Source organism: Cherax quadricarinatus, chromosome 22 (assembly GCF_038502225.1).
Source record: "Cherax quadricarinatus isolate ZL_2023a chromosome 22, ASM3850222v1, whole genome shotgun sequence".
In the NCBI taxonomy this organism is placed as follows: Eukaryota; Metazoa; Arthropoda; class Malacostraca; order Decapoda; family Parastacidae; genus Cherax; species Cherax quadricarinatus.
In genome coordinates, this window is record NC_091313.1 from 45,001,183 (window position 1) to 45,022,432 (window position 21,250).

Genomic DNA, 21,250 nt, shown 5'->3' on the forward strand with positions numbered 1-21,250 from the left:
CCAAAGTTGGATACGAAGAACTAGGGGGTGAGATGTATCAAATTTTCGTATTGCCTGTAAAGAACTAGGGGAGTCTGAAACGAGCAGAAATGGTGACACAGGCACAGATGTTATACAGATAAGTGCTACAAGAATGGCATTCAATTCAGCCATAAAAATGCTAGCCGAGGATAAATGTCCTCGCATGACACTGTCCGGAAACACTGCTGTGAATCCGATGCCGTCAGAAGACTTAGAACCATCGGTGTGCACTGCGATGGCATGAGAATGAGAGCAGAAGTGGTCAAGAAAAAGAGAGCGGGAAACCTCAGTAGGGAGTTGTGCTTTCGCGCATGGCAGTGGGAAAGAACAGACTCGAATAGCTAGAACTTCCCAAGGGGGCAGGGACAAGTGAGATGCTACATGAACATAGAAAGGTGGTAATTAAGAGAAAACAAGAGCGAATGGAGGCGGAGAGAAATGGGGCAGAGTAAGCAGGGGCAACGAACAAATAAAGAACGTCTACTAACATCAGTGACTACCCTACATACGGAAGAATTGTGGAGGTCATGAGATCGAACATAATAGCGAAGGCAATGAGCATCACAGCGGTCGGACAAGAATGGAATATTCATTTCTGCATAGAGGCTCTTAACAGGGGATGGACGAAAGGCATCAAGGCATAGATGGAGACCTTGGTGATGAATGAGATCTAACTTAGACAGTTGTGGGAGAGGCCGCAGAAGAGATTTGGTCACCATAATCCAGCTTGGACATGACTAGGGTGGAATACAAACGGAGCAGAGTGTGACAATCTGCTCCCCATGAACGATGAGCCAGAACTTTAAGGAGATTTAGCCGATCATAGCAAGTTGTCTTTAAAAAAGAAATGTGTGGTCTCCACGTCAGCTGGCGATCAAAGAGCAGGCCCAGAAACTTGACCACATCACATGTCGGAATACGTGAACCGTGTAAGTACAAGGCAGCATCCGGAATAAGAGGACGTCTAGTGAAGGTAGTGAACCAGGTTTTCATACCAGAAAATTTAAAGCCATGAGAAGTGGTCCAATGGGAGACTCGGTCTATCACAACCTGAAGAGAGAACACTACTAATCGTTTCCTCAATAAAGATACCCAAGAGTTGCACATGTGTCTAATTTATCAACATGTCAGTTCTCTGAACCATTCATCTACAAAACTAATAATCGACAGTCAGCGCCCAAGTAAACTATAGCGAATTCATCAACATAAAGTAACGACCAAATATGCGAAGGAAGACTGGAAGGAAAGTCATTTATAGCTAAGAGAAAAAGAGTAGTGCTGAGGACACAACCTTGTGGAACTCCCTCGGCTTGTACAAAGTCCGAGAAGAGCGAGGCTGAGAGACTACAATAGTGTAAGGCCCTCATGCTCTTTAAGGTAATGGATCTCTCGTTCATTACGATAGACCTGGCACCGGCATGACAAGGAAGGATGAGGTTCCTTGCAATTGAGACAAGTGGGGAAAAGACTACAAGACGTATTGGAATGATCTGCTGCACCGCAGATAGGGCATTCCACCGCAGATCTGCAGTGTTTAGCGGGGTGCCCAAAACGCCAGTAATTACGACACTGTTGGGGGGGGATGAGAACTACTTGACGGACCTCTAAACAATGGCCCACAATATAGACAGAGGACGGAAGTTCACAGCAGTCGAAGGTTAAACGAGCGATGTTGCTAAGTGCCTTCGCCCACGAGCGGGCAGGATGTATGTATCTGTCTTTAGAAGAGGGAGGTTTTGAAGGTATGTACAATGGTATGCAATAAGATCACAGTACCACTGCAAGAATTAAGAGTAGCATGATTACGAATGGTGACTGGTATGTTATCTATTGAAGTGATGTGGGAGCTTGATCTAAATTCGGTACGGTTATAACATGCACACCGCTTCGAAGAGCATGGAAAGGCATATTTTGGCCAAAGTGCTTTAAAAGAGTTTTTCCAGTTCCATGATCAAACAGATAATCCGTTTGAGACGTCGTTTGTAAAGAAAAGAATTTTGTCTATTGTGCATTCGTTAGCCCGGTACTAAAAGGTAAAGTGTAGGTCGTTTTTGAGCGATCATCGATGAACTGTCATCAGTAAGTTGTCTTGGACGTTAAGGAGAAGTACCGTGGGCGATCTGACTCGAGGGAGGCAGGCAATCCGAAAACCATCGCACCATATTTGGGGAAGCCGGACGCATTTCTAGAAGTATAGCTAGAAGTAGCAACATGAACAGAAACAGGTGACGAAGTGTCACCGGCGGAAGGTACAGGGGTATGAGAAGAGTCAAGAGAATGGACCTATAACGAAGCCAGGTCAGAACAGGGTGTGGGATCAGAATGGGGTCTGGAAAGAGGAAGGGTTTCATTGGACGAAGACTCCATAATAAAAGGTGCATCTTCTTTGATATCTCCTTTCTTGTTATTTTAAGAAAAAAAGAAAGGAAAGAAAAAAAATAGACAGCAGACGGACAGTCACTAGGAGGCATGGAGGGGCCGAGAGCTCCTCCTCTCATCCGAGAGGGCCTCCAGCCTACCGGTGATGAAGATGCAGTGTAGAACCTGTGCCATACCCTACCCTTCATGCCAGTAAATCAGCACTCCAGGATAGCAGCCTCACATCTACTGAGCTACCTCAGCGGACAAAAGAAAGGGTGGCTGCCACATCCCAGAACCGACAGGCAGCTTCCAGAGATACACCCATTACCCGAATTATCTGAAGGGAGCAGGGCACTTTCAGATAATTCAGATTCTACGACAAGTCACACCACCCTGGAGGGAATTCACGGACTGTGATGAACCCAGGCATGCCACCTCCTTCCTAGAAACTGTAATGCCAGAGGGGAGGACCCCAGAGGCTACAAACAGGACGGGAACCAAGGGAGGGTGGGGAGAGGGGAGAAAAGGGAAAAAAAGGGGAGTGTGGGGATGGTGGGGTAGGGAAGGGAGGATTAGGGGGTAATTAGGTTCGGTCGGAGGAAGAAGACCAAGATGTCCAAGTCCTCAGACCGAAAGCCTCTTTACTACTGCAAGGAGCCCCCTTAAAGAGGAACAGGTCTAGTGGCCCGGTGGCCTGGTGGCTAAAGCTCCCGCTTCACACACGGAGGGCCCGGGTTCGATTCCCGGCGGGTGGAAATTCCGACACGTTTCCTTACACCTGTTGTCCTGTTCACCTAGCAGCAAATAGGTACCTGGGTGTTAGTCGACTGGTGTGGGTCGCATCCTGGGGGATAAGATTAAGGACCCCAATGGAAATAAGTTAGACAGTCCTCGATGACGCACTGACTTTCTTGGGTTATCCTGGGTGGCTAACCCTCCGGGGTTAAAAATCCGAACGAAATCTTATCTTATCTTATCTTATCTTATCTGTCTATAATTTTCACCTGGTTAATAGTTCATTGTAAAGGATGTTTTTTTGGTCGTTGAATTATCTGTAGTTATTAATTAGGTATTCACGAAGTTGGACCTTCAAGTGTCTGTCAGAAACTGTTTATTTTTTAGTATTTTATACCTGCACCTTTCTGTGTTTCTTTTTATAACAACTCGAGGATACCTCATCCGTTCAACTTTAAATTTCATTTGTGTTTGGTGACGGGGACCAGGTTCTGGGAACTACTGGTAAGTGCATTTGGACTGTGGCCAAAGTTGTTTAGCCTAGTCTCATCAGTCTGGAATGACTCCAATATCTTCCAAAATCTTCAGTGGCATAGCTATAAACGTTGAATAAAGTTGACTTATTTCATCTACGGAGACAAAAATTCAGGGGTGTAGATGTAAATTTAACCACCATGTAAATTTTGTATTCCCATTAAATCACGTTAAATATATTGTCAGGGGAACGCCTTCCTCCTTAACAAAATAATGGAAAAGTAAACAAATGAATAACTTGAAGAATAATGAGGATAATTTTCTAAGGAACTGAATTACAAATAAATAAATAAATAAAAAATGACATGTGTGGTTCCACTGTGATGTTGGGACAGGAATATTTAATGCCCAAGATGGTCTTCTGATGTTTTGAAGAAATGGTGTTGGTAACACTGGGTGGTGGTGTTCGTCCAACGTTCTGAAATTCCTGTCACTACTTGGTCGTAACACCACATTTCAGATTTTAGAGGTGAGGAGTCGTAATGTCCTACTATGTCCTGTAGACAGGGATCTTGCTCCAATTAACTAGCGTCTACTCTCTTTCACCAGGTCAGCAGCAGAGCTGATAATAAAGAAAACAACACTGGTTACATAAGGGTTAGCCAAGTACAACATTGAAGAAAGACAAAGGGTGGTATTCAACTTCAGTGTCATTACTGGTAACCAGGAAAATCGGTAACAAAGAACAAAAATACTACTGGTAGATCACCTTTCCTGATCAGGAAAAGAGTGAAGGTGAAGTAATTCATCAGACTTCAACCCACAGCAAATAAGGTTAATACTATCAGAAGTAGAAATTAAAGCATATCAGACCCAAGGAACTGAAGTTTAGCCTCATCCCGCTAGATGGAAGAGCGAGCAGCAACATGCTAATGGTTCCTGCGAGTCTGAACAACCATAACACCACTCATATATTTCAGCTTACCTCTTCTTTATGTTGAAAGTCAGATGCATCTTACGGCCAGGATGGTCCTTATTAGTCTTCGTGAGTGAGAAAATTTGTCATTATATTGGAATCGTTGCACTCTGTGCCATAGCTGGAGAATGCCTCTTTTGATCGGCTACAAATTTTCACTAGAGGTGTGATTTACTGATTGCATCGTTTGTCCTTTTACTGGGAAATGTGTTCAAATGTCACTTTTGTCAAGTAAGCAGAATCATTAATTTTTAAGGCTCCCGGTTGCACGTGGTTCTGAGGGCAAGTCAAGAGGGACTAAAAGCTTAGGGAGGTTGAAGACCAGAATAGATTCTAGATCACCAAGTAAGTTAGTCCTTTAAACGTGCATGCAGGCGAGATTTCTTGCAACATCAGTCATTTATGAAAATTTGTCCTATAAGCCACTTGTGAGGCTGAGGTACCGACCTCAGAGCTCAGTGTCAACAGAGCTTGCCAGGGTAGGCGACTCACTTGGAGGCAGTCCAGACAAATTTTCACACATACGGTCGAAGTATGGTGGGTAAGCATATTGGACGTAACTTTCTCTGACCATCAGGAAGTCTTGGTGGATTTAGGGTGGGAGGGACTGCCTAGATGATATGGGAATTATTGGAAATTGAATGTCCGGTTGCTCCAAGGGGGGGATGGGTGGGAGTCGTTCGCGAAGTTGTGGGTGAGTTTGTGGAATGGGGCACCTGGGGAGGGGGATTTGGTTGGTTGGGGGGAAAATGTGGCTAAGACACACATTAGGGATTTCTGTGTTTGATGTGGGCGGAAGGAAAATCAGTTGGCATATGGGCTTATAGGGTATCTTGAAGGGCAGCTGAGGGATTGTTATAGGGGTGGGGGTGCAGGCTACCCTGTTGCAGAAAATGAGGGGTTAAAGGATACTATACGGGTCTTGCAAAATGATCGTTTTGATGGTGCACAGGTGTTTGGAGGTTTGGAGGTGGTGCTCTTGGGGGATCGGCCGTCGGCTTGTGTTTTGAGGGGGTAGAGGCAGAGGAGAATATCCACGGAAGTGATGGGATTGTATGTGCATGTGGGGATGGAGGGGTATTGGGAGGGTCAGGTGTAGGTCACAATGGAGGGTATGGGTGGTTATGGGGATGCATGGTTTGGTCATATATGACGAGTGTGGGTATAAGCGAAGTGGCTATATGGGACATGAGGGTGCTGGATGCAATGTGCGCCTGGGAGGGAAGATTGGGAGGCTTTAGGGGGTCATATTCTAGAGTGTGAGCTCTGGGAAACATTGTTGGGCATGAGCATGGATAAAGCCCAGGGCATAGACAGTTTGCCGAGTGATTTCTATGTCATGCATTAAGGGGTTTTAAAGGGTGATTGGGGAATTGCAATGGACGGTGGTCGTGGTGTTGGGACCCAACAATCTACTGTGCAGAATTACAGGGCTATTTCGTGCATGTGCGGTGATTATATGTTATTTGCAAAGATTTTAGGAAATCGATTGAAAGTGGTAATTGATAAGGTTATAGATGGGGGTCAATATGGGGTACCGGGTAGGTCTAAGTATGAGGGGCACGGGTTGATAAGGGGCTTTATAGAGCAATGGCAGGGGTCAGAAGGAGGTAGAGTGTTAGCACTGGATTGGTGGGCAGCATATGATTGTGTAGAAGGGGAAGCATTGTGGCAGTTTATGACATGGCAGGGGTTTAGGGCAGAAATCGTGTCTTGGGCAAGGACTTTGTATCAGAGGGCGTGTATGTGTGTGTAGGTCAATGGGAGAATGGGATGAAAGTTCAGATGGGTAGGGGACTGTGACGGGGCTGTTCTCTCTTGCAACTATTGTCCGCTTGTGTACAGGATATGTTTAATAGGGCAGTTCAGCAGTGTGTAAGTGAGGGGATGATGGAGTGTGAGGAATGCGCCGGGCGTCCAAGTATTGTAGGTTACGTTGATGATACAACGGTTCTAGTGGGGGGAGGAGAGGGTTTAAGACTTGTCGGGAGGGTTGTGGCCATGTTTGGGGAAGCTACGGGGATGAAAATTAATGTGGCGAAGTCGAAGTTTATGGAAATTGGGAACTGGGTTCAGGTGGAGGGGAGCGTCAGGGGAGGGTGGAGTGTTATGGATGAAGTTAAGATTTGTGGGGTTGCATATGCGAGGGATACGAGGGAGGCGAAAGGAGTTAATTCAGAGAGGGTTGTTGATCGTGTGCTGGGGCGACTCGAGGGACTGTCGCCGACGCATCTCACATTGCACCAAAGGGTGATCGTGGCTAACGTACTCTTGTACAGTATGGCATGCTGCTGTCATGTACCCTTTGGTGCAATGCGATGTTAGGCGTTTGTTGCATAGGGTTTTTCGTTTTATCTGGGGTTCGGGCTGTGGCTGGGCAATGCGGGACGCGGGAGTGGACGAACGGAAAATGGCGTTAGCTGCATCTTTTTACAGGTCTAAGTGCCGTAGTAGGGAGTTATACGACGGGGCATGGGAGAAGAAATTTACAGCGGGTTACAGGGATTTTGCAATGAGAGATTTATGGAATTTGTAACGTCAGGGGTTTCAACGGGCTACTCTTCCCGGGGATTGGGGGGAAGGAGGTGGCGTGAATGGGCATTGGCTAAGCTAGTTATGAGCGTTATGTTTGCGTGCTAGGAGATGCTTGAGTGTGAGAGTGAAGACTAATCCAGGTAGCATTGAAAATTGGGTTGGTCAAATGTTTGTTAGTGGGATGAATTGTAAGGACCTGCCTAGTATGGGCAAACAGGCCTGCTGCAGTGTTCCTCCTTTCTTATGTTCTTATGTTCTTATGTTCTTAATGTTTCGCTCAACCATATGGATGCTATGAATGGATCGTGGGGTTTGGGGTATAGTTAAGTGCTATGATATTGTATATTGATAGGCCTCGGTGTTGTAGCTGTATAGGCCTGTAGGAGTATTGTTTACACTCATGATATTGTGTTTTGTATTGCCTATCAGGTGTGATATGTTTCAGTGTGTGTGCACTGGTTGGCCTATTTTATGTTATTTTGCATTTATGTTTATTTGGCAAATATGTATTGTTTTCTTTCCTTTATGTATGATGTTTTGATCTCAACAAACACCCCATTACTCTTTATATTTTTGTGTATTGCTATTTTATGATACTGTTCTGTGTTCCTAGTTTGTTCAGATGTGTGAGACAGGATTCTGCCTCACGGTGTAATTGAGTGGTAAGGTATGGTAGGTGTTTGCGAATGTGCATATGAGGTCCTTCTTGTAACTCTGTTATTAGATGGACGTGGGTGTTAAGGGTGTGTATGGTTTGCACTTGTAGGTTGGACCCCTCCTTCATTCAGGTGGAGGCAGTGTGTACACGTTCAGGGTAATGGGTGTAATACATATCAATAGTTATGTACCGGTCATATGTTGCGGCACTCGTATGGAATATTGTATGTACTTCTGGCTTAAATATTCTTCAGTAGGTTATGATTAACTTCCGAGGCCGTGGCTAGGGCTTCACTTACGTTAGGTTTATATTTTCTGAAATTGTTTATGTTTCTGTTTGTTACTGTTTTGTGATTGTGTTTATTTACCTATCCTGTTGGACACATTTGTCGTGTGTATTGTTTGTGAGGTAACAAGTGTTCTCGGGTTTGTACGTCATTTAAGGTTTTATGTATGACATGATATGATTTTAAATAAAATATAAAAAGATCTCCTTTATTTTTGTATGTAAATGGTCCAAATCCGTCCGAAACGTCTTCATAAACTCTCTCCTATGTGCGGGTTATCTGTGTTTTATTCTGAGTAGGTGCACCTGAGTTGTTGGAATCAGATCAGTTATTGGAGAATGTTTTTCCTGACAGATTTCAGACTTTTACCATTTGTGGGTTTCATTAAAGCAAATTTTAGCGCTCACAGTGAGCTCTGTAAATTTCAGTTGACCAATTTTATTAGATAAATTGATGCCTGCTGATCGGCTTCAAACCCTAAACGCTGGAGTATCTTAGCTGCATTTTTTTAAATATTTCTTTAAAGCCGTGTGGTGCCAATTTGCCATTCTTTTATCTAAATTGATCAAATTAGATTTTCTCAAAAAATCCTAAATCAAATATTCTTTCTTACAGAACTGTATTTTTAAACAGTTTAACTGAGTAAAAAAAAAAAAAGTAATTCGCGTTTTTGGAGTTATTTTTATGTTTAACCACGGAACAATTTCCTATTTTGTTTCTCCAAAATATTCGTTTATTACACACGAATGTCTTATTCGATCGGCTTCAACTCTTCAGTACTAGCGTACTCTAGGGCAAGATTCACGGGACTATGTGCACACGTGGATGCTCTGTGGACAATGTTACACCGGTCAATTCCATATTTTGTTTCTATGTGATGAAGCTGACCAGAGGCTGCATTTTCAAATTATTACACAGAATCCGCCAAATTTCATGCCTACACAGCCTTAATTAAACAGTGAAAAGTTCTAAACATTCCGTACGAAGCATCAACTATGAAAGAGTGATGCCGTTTACAATTGTTATATTTTAATTAGAGGAGAGGCATAATTAATTCCTTGTAGTCACACAGCATCCGTGGAACTGTAGACATTCAAGTTCAATCCAAGCAAGGTAAGTCCACTCCTTTGTATCAAGAGCCCCTCACAGCATCAAGGAAAAATAATGCAATAAAGTTAAATATATTTATACGAGATTAATTAAAAGTAGCAAGATGGCATCTTCCCACGCCATTAAATATACCAATCTTCTGCTATGTAGGATACACCGGTGTTGAAATTCTGAAGCCGAACAGAGGATAGAAAAAAATTAAGAATGGCCTATCTCGAGTCTACCTGGAGGATGTTCTGCTGGTCAACGCCTCTGCTGCCCAGTCCATGGCCAGGCCTCGCAGTGAATCATGGCCTATCAAGCAGGCTGTTAGTGCTGGCCTCACGCTGTCCAACATGTGAAACACAACCCGGCTGGTCAAGTTCTGTCTAGCTCCCTCTTCAAGACAGCCAGGGGTCTATTGGTAATTTCCCTAATGTGTGCTGGGGAGCAGATGAACGCTATTGGGGCCCCTGACACTTACTGTTATCTATAAGTGAACTCACGGCATCCCTCTTTTTCACTGGGAGCGGTGGATGTTGTTCCGCCTGTCGAGTCTTTTGCTTTCGCAAGGAATGATTTCAGTATTCAGATTCAGGTATAGTCCCTCTACAGTTTTCCAGGTGGAATTTATGATGTATCTTTCTCGCCTGCGTTCCAAAGAAATGTTTCAAAAGACTTCAAATGATCCCAGTAACTGAGGTGTTTGACTGCCCTTATGCATGCAGTGAAAGTTCTCGGTATATTCTCCAGATCTGCAATTAGTGTACCGTTAGTGTACAGTAGAATTCCAACCTAAAGAGAATAAGTAATTTAAGGAGAATCATCATTGGTTTGGCATCCCTTGTTTTGAAGGTTCTTAATATCCATCCTATCATTTTCTTAGCAGATTTGATAATCACTCCCAAGTCCTTCACATTAGTTTTCCCTTCTATTATATGGCTTCACGCTAGAAGAACAAAGATACTAGTGATTCACGCGTTTCTGTTCCTCAGTGACAATCTCAGCCATTCGTCGTAGAACAATGTTGTGAAATTACCACAAAGTAAGGGACAAATATAATATTGAAGAACAGTGTTACAGTGTGTTAGGAACAATCTTCAGAGAGAGACTGTGCCACCGACACACTACTACTTCAGTCAAGACACCGACACCTGGTTACATCCCTGCCAAAAGACAGGAATAAATTGTGGGTCCGATACAATACCCAGGTAGGTCTAGTAAGTTGGGTCTAGTAAGTTAGGTAGACTGGGCAGCAGTTAGCTAGTTCATGCCTTAAATGGAGTTAGAATATTAACCATAATGAGCCCAAAAAAAACCTAAGTTGAGTCATCATACAGTTACTGAATGATATGCTGATATAACGCTCCTTTGGGGCAATTATACTCGTACTTACTTATCTTTCATCAGCAACGGGCTGTAGAACAGCTGTTTCACGTTGGAGGAGTTTTATGGGTGCAACTTCAGAACGGCCGAGACAGCAAAGCTAAGTATCTTAATTCCTGTATACAGATACAGAGCATATATTCTACAGAATCCCTTACAAGTTCAATCCCCTCGCGTGGTGTGGTTTGTTTGCAATCGTGTCATTAAGATTTCGTTAGTCATTCTGCTCTATATCCATTCTACCATGAGTTGTGCAATTCTTGGGTATCCAGGTGGATGGCTATCTCGTCTCTTAGAGCCTTTCAAAGATTTTTGTGATGCGGGACGTTAGTACTATCGGTCTGCAATTCTTTGCATTTGCATGACTACCTCTGTGGAGTGCCCTAGGTACCCAGAAAAGTACGTTTCCATAAATTTTTCCCAAGATACATAGCAGAAATTTAAAATTTTCTGCTAATCGAATAAAACGTTCTCCAGTGATAAATGAAAATTTGGCAGAAAGAAATCATAAAAAAGTGGATTGTTATTTTTCTGTTTACTTTTTTCCTTTATATTACTTGCTTTGTTTCCTGACGAACGTCACCTAACGTAACCTCCTTTATTTTCTATTTAAAATTGTCTACAATCCTCTACAAAATATTAGATATAGATTATTTTAAAAATCCAATTTGACCAAACTGAGATAAAAATTATCATATTAGCACCCATGCAGACCAAAATTAATACAAAAATATTTATTATTAGGAAAGTCCAACATTAGCATTTGTTCTAATAAAATCCACCAGTTGTTAAAGTTTGAAGCCGATCAGAAAATGAATTCTCTAGCAAATGATCTGATTCCAACGATTTTTTTTTTCAGGTACAATGCATCGTCAAAAATATTTTGAAACCAGTCATTAGAATCATTCTTTAGTTTTAGTAAAAAAAATCGATATTTATTTAATAATAATAGCAAAATATAACTTATGCCACTCAGTGTGAGCGCGGATCTCGTGCTCAGGAAATCACACCACTCGTGAAAATTTGAAGTCGATCAGGTGAGTCATTCTCCAGTTATAACACTGATTCAAATTTGCCTGCACGCGAACGGAACTTGATAGGCACAATCATGACCCTAAGATTGAACATTAAAATGGTATAAAATACCGACAGGTTGTTAGGTAAGACACATATGCAACAGTTAGGTATCTTTATTTTGAAACGTTTCGCCTACACAGTAGGCTTCTTCAGTCGAGTACAGAAAAGTTGATAGAAGCAGAAGAGACTTGAAGACGATGTAATCAGTCCATCACCCTTAAAGATTTGAGGTGGTCAGTCCCTCAGTCTGGAGAAAAGCATTGTTCCGAAGTCTGAAACAATATGAAGTTGAAAGGACAGAATGGAGCCTTATATAGCGCCAGGAGGTGAGACGTAGGTCACTTTGGGAGGTCAGGTCCTTCTCAAATCCAGCCTTTCTCACTAGTAGAGGTTGCGAAGTTGATTTCAGGTCTGTACCAAGATACCCTTGTGTCGCAGTGTCTGACAGAATGAACATTAAAATGGTATAAAATACCGACAGGTTGTTAGGTAAGACACATATGCAACAGTTAGGTCTCTTCTGCTTCTATCAACTTTTCTGTACTCGACTGAAGAAGCCTACTGTGTAGGCGAAACGTTTCAAAATAAAGATACCTAACTGTTGCATATGTGTCTTACCTAACAACATGACCCTAAGATGCTTCACTTATTAAATACTGAAGCTGTTTGAAAGAGATAAACTGAAAACTGTTAACGTGATTTAACCGGAATAAAAATAAATCGTTTCTATACATACAAAATTATAGAATTTCCACATACACATCTAACTTTCACTCTTCTCAGTCTTCAGAATTTCGAGCACCTTTTAAATTTTCGAAGCTACGCCACTGGAAGTTATCACAGCCATTCCAGGATGCTGGGAATAGTTTCAACAACTTTGGTCATAGGGCTCGTGAACATCCCAGTTGTTCCAAGATCCAGTTCTCTTTACCGTACACAAGGGTTGAAAACTTCTAGACGAGTAAACGAGACGTTCCCTAGGTATGTGCAAAATAAAATCGAGAAGTTGGAGAAAGAATAAAAAGAAAATAATTAAGGAAACATCTTTAAGATACTCCTTTGGGGATATCTTAAAAAAAAAATACTGAGCGAGAGAGAGAGAGAGAGAGAGAGAGAGAGAGAGAGAGAGAGAGAGAGAGAGAGAGAGAGAGAGAGAGAGAGAGACTGATTTATGTTCAATGTGCAAATGTCATTGTCCTCTTCGCTTTCGGGCTGAGTGGACGCACTGCGCAAACAGCTCCTGCTTTCTCTGGTGCGCAACTTCCTGTTTTCACCAAGATGGCTGCCAGCTACCGCAGGAGGAGCAACACCGTGTGTGTTGACCTTGTTAAAGGGGCAATTTACCCTACGAATGCCCGTTTTATTACCAACGATTATTCGGGACACGTTTGGCATTGAAGTTGAAGAATTGCACGGAGTAGCACTTAATGGATCATCACGAATCTTCATAAAGTTCTGCACAGTGGAGGCATATGAAAGGACGGTGACTCAGTACCAGGAGAAGAACATCACCGTATCGTCTGGTCTGGAGGTACGCCTGCGAGATGCCTCAAAATACTACACCTGGGTGAGGATCCGCAACGTTCCTTTCGAGGCAGACGATGTGGATATCCGAGAGACATTTCAAAGATATGGTGAGGTGCATGGTATAACTTTGGTTCGATGGACAGAGGGAATCTATGAAGGGTTGCCGGCTGGATCTTACACCGTCAAGATGTCTTTAAGAAGACCTATTCCATCGTATGTTGTCCTGGAGGATTTTAGGACACAGCTGTACGTGACCTACGCGGGACAACGAAAGACGTGTCGCCTGTGCGGCGCTTTTGACCACATGGCGGCCGGATGTGGTAAAGCAGCAGCGCCGCGGCCTTGGGAACGGCAAGTAGACACAGAGTCTCAGGCGGAACCTCTGCCGAAGTCTTTGAGCGCAGCAGGCAAAGGTAATTGGGCGGATGAAGTGGAGGGTGAGTTAGAGAATTGTGTGACACTACCAGTGGCTTCGGATGCTCCCCCGCAAGCGGGCCCGGGAGTTGAGCAGCAGCCTGTGGGGGTGGGAGAGACCGGTGATCCACAGGAGTTATCTACGCCCCTACAGGAGATGATTAAGTCTTTCCTGGACGTGCCTGCGGAGGAGAACCCAACTACAAACAGGAGAATTCTGATGGTTGAGAAGGACTTGATTGAGCAGATTCCAGAGCCTCTGGGGTCAGAGCCTGGCATGTTGCAGTTGCTACAGGTGGAAGCTGAGGTGCACAAGGGCAATGGAAATACTGATATGGAAATTGAGGGCACATCTAGAAAGAGGGCTGGAGGCTCGTCAGATGAGGATGTTATAACACCAGCTCAGCGTACAGGGAAGAAGACGTGGGCAGGAGTGATTAAGAAGGGGCAGGGTAGTGCACAGGGGGGGGGAGGGGGCACAGGTGGGAAAGAGTGCACGGGAAAAGACAGAAGCAGCAAAAAGTGGAACAGACAGGACACAGAGACATAGAGGAAAGCCACCCTTTCTGAATCTTTAAGTGTCTAACGATAAACGTGAATGGCCTTAGAGCTGACGGTAAACGAGTATGGTTGGAGGATGTTTTGCGGCGTTTTAACATTGATGTGTGTTTTATTCAAGAACACAATTTCAAGTATGGCAGAGAGTTGAGGCTGAACGGTTTTAGGATGTATGTTGGTAGTTCAGGGAAATTAAAGGGTGGGGTGGCAGTGGCAGTGAGGGAATCCAGCCCATTCCACGTGCTCAAGTGGGAAGAGGGAGGGGAGGGGAGGGTGGTGAGGGTGGAAGGGATATGGGGTGAGATTAGAGTATGTTTTCTGGGGATATATATGCCGGCAGATAGTAACATACGGGTAAAGGTGCATTTTGTAAGGGAGTTTTTGCTTTTCTACATGCGGGGTTTACCAATGGTTTCTATAATAGGTGGGGATTGGAATTGTGTAATCAGGAATAAGGATGTGGAGCCGAGAGGGGCAGGGTGTGTACTTGGAGTATTGAGGGATTTGTTGAGGGATGCAGGGGAAGATTGAGGGATATACAAAATTCTCGTTTTGATGCGATACGTGTGAGGGAAGGTTTAGAGGAGGTTCTATGGGGTGACAAACCGTCAGGATGTGTTTTGAGGAGATTTAGGAATAGGCAACAGATGACCACGATTATGGGATTAGAGGTGTGTAAAGGGGTGGGGGGATATAGGGTGGGGCAGGTACTTAGTACCACCGATGGAATGAGCAATTATGCTGATTATTGGTTTAGGGAGAATTTTAAGCAGAGGGAGGGAGGAGAGAGGGAGGGAGAGATTCTGGGAAAAGGAATTCGAGGTATTTTAGGGGAGGAGGAGAGTGCAGTAATAGAGGGTAGGATCAGTGAGGAGGAGGTGGAGGAGGCGATAATGGGCTTGAGTAGGGGAAAAGCGCCGGGCATTGATGGAATTCCTAATGATTTCTATATTACACATTGGGATTGTATGAAGGAATGTCTGGTCCGGTTGTTTAACTGTATGAAGGAAAGGGGAGTGTTGGGGGAATCGCAGGGCACGGGGGTAGTAGTTTTGGTCTATAAGGGAGGGGGGGGGGGAAGACCTTGGGAGCTTTTAGGGCGATCTCCCTCATGTGTGCAGATTATAAAGTTTTTGCGAAGGTTTTAGGTAACCGTATGAAAAAGGTGCTTGACCGAGTCCTACATAGAGGACAGTGTGGGATTCCAGGTCGAAGTATGCGTGAGGGGCATGGGAGAATTAAAGATTTTGTGGAGGGTAGACAACGGGGGGGGATCTTGGGGATTGATTGGGAGCAGGCTTATGACAGTGTAGATAGACATATGTTGTGGTGTATTTTAAAAAAACAGGGTTTTGGTGATGAGATTGTGCGCTGGGCGACTACTTTGTATACGCCTGCAACGGTCAGGGTACAGGTTAATGGAAAGTTAGGGTTGCCGGTGCAGATGGGGATGGGTTTGCGACAGGGTTGCCCCTTGTCTCAAATCCTCTTTGCATGCATGCAGGACCCTTTTTATAGGCTTATAGAGGAAGGAGTGTGGGAACAGGGAGAGGTGGGTCCTGGGAGATGTGGTATTGTGGGGTATGTGGATGACACCACAGTTTTGGTAGGAGGGGAAATAGGATTGGGGAATGTGGGACGTATAATAGAGATCTTTGGTGGGGCGACAGGGATGAGGGTTAATGGAGCAAAGTCAAAGTTATTAGAAGTAGGCACGTGGGTGGGGGGAGGGTTGGGGGAACAGTATGGGTGGAACGTAGTGGATAGAATTAAGATATGTGGGGTTGTGTATATGGCGGACGCTGGGGAGGCACAGAGAATAAATTCCAAGGAAGTAGTGAGTAGAGCGATGGGTAGGATGCGCGGGTGGAGGGCTGGGGATGTAACATTGCAGCAGAGGGTGGTGGTAGTAAATACACTTGTGTACAGTAAAGTGTGGGGCGTGGCAGAAATATATCCCCTGAGGTCGTGTGATATTCAGGAACTGGAGAGGGTGGTTTTGAGGTATGTGTGGGGTCATGGGAAGCCATGGCTACGGAAGGAGGTGGTGATGATGGGCGTGCGGCAGGGTGGGCTGGGTCTTATACCTTTGGACACACGAGTGAAGGCAGTGTATGTGAAGCAGCGATACTTGAGGGTGGGAGGGGAGAGGGGTAGAAGGGTGGGAGAGGTCATGAAGGATGTGCAAAAATGGTGGAAGGGAAAGGCACTACTGGAGTGTGAAGATATGGTGCGAAATTTGTTGGCAGTAAGGGAAGCAAGAAAAGTAAGGGTAAGTAGGCTTGGAAGGACAGGTTGGCAGGGTACAGTGATACAGGGAGTAGCTACATACCCAATGTATGATTGGAGGGGCATTTGGGAAGACTTTCGGAAGATCAGATTAAAGCCAAGGGTTCGTGAAGTGGTTTATAGATTCTTTATGGGAATTTTAGCTACAAGGTCAGTGCTATATAGAATGGGTTATGTAGGTGCTGGCACTTGTTTGCATTGTGAGGAAGAGGAGACGGCTTTTCATGCCATATATTTTTGTGAAAACTTGGGTTTAGTAAGGGCATGGTTAGCGAGAGTTCTGGGTATAGTGGCAGGAGGGGGGAGAAACATTTCGACTTTGAGGGCTTTGCATTTTGATGTGGGAGGGGTTTCCAAGGACATTCGGAGGGCAGTGATGTATGTTGTGGCAGATTTTTTGTATGTGTCTTGGTGCATGCGGGAGGTGGGGGGTGAATGTAGGGTGCGGGCGCTTGCGGCGAGTGTGTATCGTACAGTATGCAGAAATAGGCTACTATATGGGAGGTTGTGGGTAAATAGTTTTCCCTTGGGTTATCGTAATCTGTCGGTTGGTGTAATGTTAGGGTTGGGTGTAGTTTAGAGCTGGATTGGGCTGGTTCTCCCTAAACTGGCATTCTTGTTTTTTTTTTGAGACTAGTGGAGGATGGAAGGTGGAATAAAAGTGTGTGGTAGTGGAGCATATGGGTGTAAAGTCGTTAGGAATAAGGGGGGGCGTAGGGGGGGTGAACTGGTGACTTTTGGTTAAGAGACAGGGGTTTTATAACTTTTGACGTCAGGTACGAACTTGAGCATGGAAGGGAACGTGAGTTTGTGTTTTTCTTTTAATACAGATAGCATGGGGTCAGGGGATGGCAGGGGGTGGCTTTCTGAAGTGTCTTTTGCCAGGTTGGTTTTGTTAATGATTGAGGTAGTACTGCCCGGTACATGTTTTATTAGGAGCCATAAGTTATATTGTGTAACTTAGTGCGTGACAGAGTAAGTCTGATATTGCTCTGGAACATTGTTAATAAAGATATATATATCTTGTTGAACATAATACATAAAAAAATGGGAATATGTATTTGTGAGGAAAAATAAAAAAGTATCTGGAGTTGTTAGGAGGATAGAAGTTATTTGTAGTGTAGATGTAAATTTTTTTATTGTCTCAGGACTTGAATATGTTAATTTTTTTTTAGTCAATGTAAATGTGAAAGTTTATTATTAATAATAATATTGATGTGTCAGAATGGTGAAAATGTCTAATAAGCTCAGACGGTGAAGATGGGGTTTTCCTTTTGATACTAAATGTGTATTTTGCGTTGAAATGTAATTTATAAGTAGGTTCAAATTTACTTAGTACGTCTTTTAGTTATTCTGTAATAGTATGTTGGTGTGATCATGTAATTATTAGTTATTTCTTCTTATGTATCCTTTGCTGCGCCAGAAGTGTGGCACTCAGTCAGTCCAGCAAAGGAGGTGGGGTAGGGATTGCTATATAAAATTCAAAAGTATAATAGGATGCAATAGAAATACTGTTAAAAAAAAAATGTGAAGGTAATGTTCTTGAAATGTAATCTGTTTGTTTTTTGTCCTATTGTCTTATGTATGGTTTTAAATAACATATAAGTACAAGTTCTTAAATGTTATGTAACACTTCATTAAATATCTAAGTTAGTACTGATAGTTCTGGTATACTTACCGTTATTATTATGTAATGTACGTCGTAAGTGACAATATTATGGTTAGGAAGCCTCGAGTGTAAGGCATTTTGGGGATGGTCAAGGTGGTGTTTAGTGGTGCACTGTATATAACAGACACATGTAAAGTAGGATGGTTGGGTTAGAAGGTTCACTGGACCTCGTGTATTATCATGATGTCAGAGTTACCATATATGGGAAATGTTTAGTTCAGGTATAAGGATGCATGTTTGCATGGTAATTATATGGGGTACTGATTATGAATTATATGGTGTACTGTGATTATGAATTATATTTTGGATACCTGTTTGTTCAGGGATTGTGGTCTTCTATATATTTATTCTTTTATGTTGTAATACAAAGTTTTAAATAAAATATAAAAAAAAAAAAAAATGTGCAAATGTTTACAATCCGTCATAAACAAGGATGACTTTTAAATGAAGGTTCATTAAGTCTCTAAAAGCGCTAATGCACCTGTCCTCTTCGCTTCTGGAAATTTCTCTCTTGGTAATTATGGAGTATTTCACGATTGTTTACTCAGGTTAAACCAATCCCATCACTAACACCTGCCCGAGCTACTCACTGCCGGAAGAGGAAATATAGACTCAGGTGAGCAGATTACATGACGTCATACCATCAGTGTAAACACGCTGTGAGGATATCTCTTAAGTAATATAGACACAGCCAGGAAGCGTTACAGTAGTGGCTGCATGCAAGAAACTATTTAAAAGACTTACACCTGGACTGACGCACCTTATATAAAATTCTTACGTTATCGCTTGAGAGAAATATTGGCATCCCTTAAGGGAAATATTTCCCGTATACCATAAACTTATTCTTTATAAGAAAGACTGATCCCTTAACAAACACTGAACCCGGGTATATTACATGTAAGTTATCACTTACAAGAAACATTTAAGTCGTCTACCCTAAATGTTAACTAGCAATTAAAAAAAAAACTGAGACCGTCTAATAAATATTGGACCCAAGAATCCTTAACGTAACCCATACATTTAATAAACATTTTACCGGGGAACTCTAAACGAAATTCATAAATTGTAATGAACGCTATTCCTCTGTTCCCTAAGCTTAATTCAGAGTCAGTATGCACCTGGATCCACTGAGTCACAGGCAACTGATTCACCTTGGTCACAGGGCAACTGGTTCACCTAGGTCACAGGGCAACTGGTTCACCTAGGTCACAGGCAACTGGTTCACCCAGGTCATAAGGCAACAAGCTTGCCAGAGTCACAGGGCAACTGGGTCACCTAGGTCACAGGACAACTGGTTCACTTAGGTCACAGGGCAACAAGCTTGCCTGAGTCACAGGGCAACTGGTTCACCTAGGTCACAGGGCAACTGGTTCACCCAGGTCATAGAGCAATAAGCTTGCCAGAGTCACAGGGCAACTGGGTCACATTGGTCACAGGGCAACAAGCTTGCCTGAGTCACAGGGCAACTGGTTCACCTAGGTCACAGGGCAACTGGTTCACCCAAGTCATAGGGCAACAAGCTTGCCAGAGTCACAGGGCATCTGGGTCACCTAAGTTACAGGGCAACAAGCTTTCCTGAGTCACAGGGCAACTGGTTCACCTAGGTCACAGGGCAACAAGCTTGCTTGAGTCACAGGGCAACTGGTTCACTTAGGTCACAGGGCAACAAGCTTGCCAGAGTCACAGGGCAACTGGTTCACTTAGGTCACAGGGCAACAAGCTTGCCAGAGTCACAGGGCAACTGGTTCACACAAGTCATAGGGTACCAAGCTTGCCAGAGTCACAGGGCAACTGGGTCACCTAAGTTACAGAGCAACAAGCTTGCCTGAGTCACAGGGCAACTGGTTCACTTAGGTCACAGGGCAACAAGCTTGCCAGAGTCACAGGGCAACTGGTTCACTTAGGTCACAGAGCAACAAGCTCGCCTGAGTCACAGGGCAACCGGTGCACCCAAGTCACAGGGCAACAAGCTTTCCCGAGTCATAGTGCAACTGGTTCACGTAGGTCTCAGGGTAACAAGCTTGCGTGTGTCACATGGCAGCAAGCTTGCCTGTGTCACAGGGCAACAAGCTTGCCTGTGTCACAGGGCAACAAGCTTGCCTGTGTCACAGGGCAACAAGCTTGCCTGTGTCACAGGGCAACAATCTTACCTGTGTCACAGGGCAACAATCTTACCTGTGTCACAGAGCAACAATCTTACCTGTGTCACAGGGCAATAAGCTTGCCTGTGTTACAGGGCAACAATCTTACCTGTGTCACAGGGCAACAATCTTACCTGTGTCACAGGACAACAAGCTTGCCTGTGTCACAGGGCAACAATCTTACTTGTGTCACAGGGCAACAATCTTACCTGTGTCACAGGGCAACAATCTTGCCTGTGTCACAGGGCAACAAGCTTGCCTGTGTCACAGGGCAACAAGCTTGCCTGTGTCACAGGGCAACCATCTTGTCTGTGTCACAGGACAACAATCTTGCCTGTGTCACAGGGCAACAAGCTTGCCTGTGTCACAGGGCAACAATCTTGCCTGTGTCACAGGGCAACAAGCTTGCCTGTGTCACAGGGCAACCATCTTGCCTGTGTCACAGGGCAACAATCTTACCTGTGTCACAGGGCAACAATCTTACCTGTGTCACAGGGCAACCATCTTGCCTGTGTCACAGGGCAACAATCTTACTTGTGTCACAGGGCAACAATCTTACCTGTGCCACAGGGCAACAAGCTTGCCTGTGTCACAGGGCAACAAGCTTGCCTGTGTCACAGGGCAACAAGCTTGCCTGTGTCACAGGGCAACAAGCTTGCCTGTGTCACAGGGCAACAATCTTGCCTGTGTCACAGGGCAACAAGCTTGCCTGTGTCACAGGGCAACCATCTTGCCTGTGTCACAGGGCAACAATCTTGCCTGTGTCACAGGGCAACCATCTTGCCTGTGTCACAGGGCAACAATCTTGCCTGTGTCACAGGGCAACAATCATGCCTGTGTCACAGGGCAACAATCTTGCCTGTGTCACAGGGCAACCATCTTGCCTGTGTCACAGGGCAACAATCTTGCCTGTGTCACAGGGCAACAATCTTACCTGTGTCACAGGGCAACAAGCTTGCCTGTGTCACAGGGCAACAATCTTACCTGTGTCACAGGGCAACAATCTTACCTGTGTCACAGGGCAACAAGCTTGCCTGTGTCACAGGGCAACAAG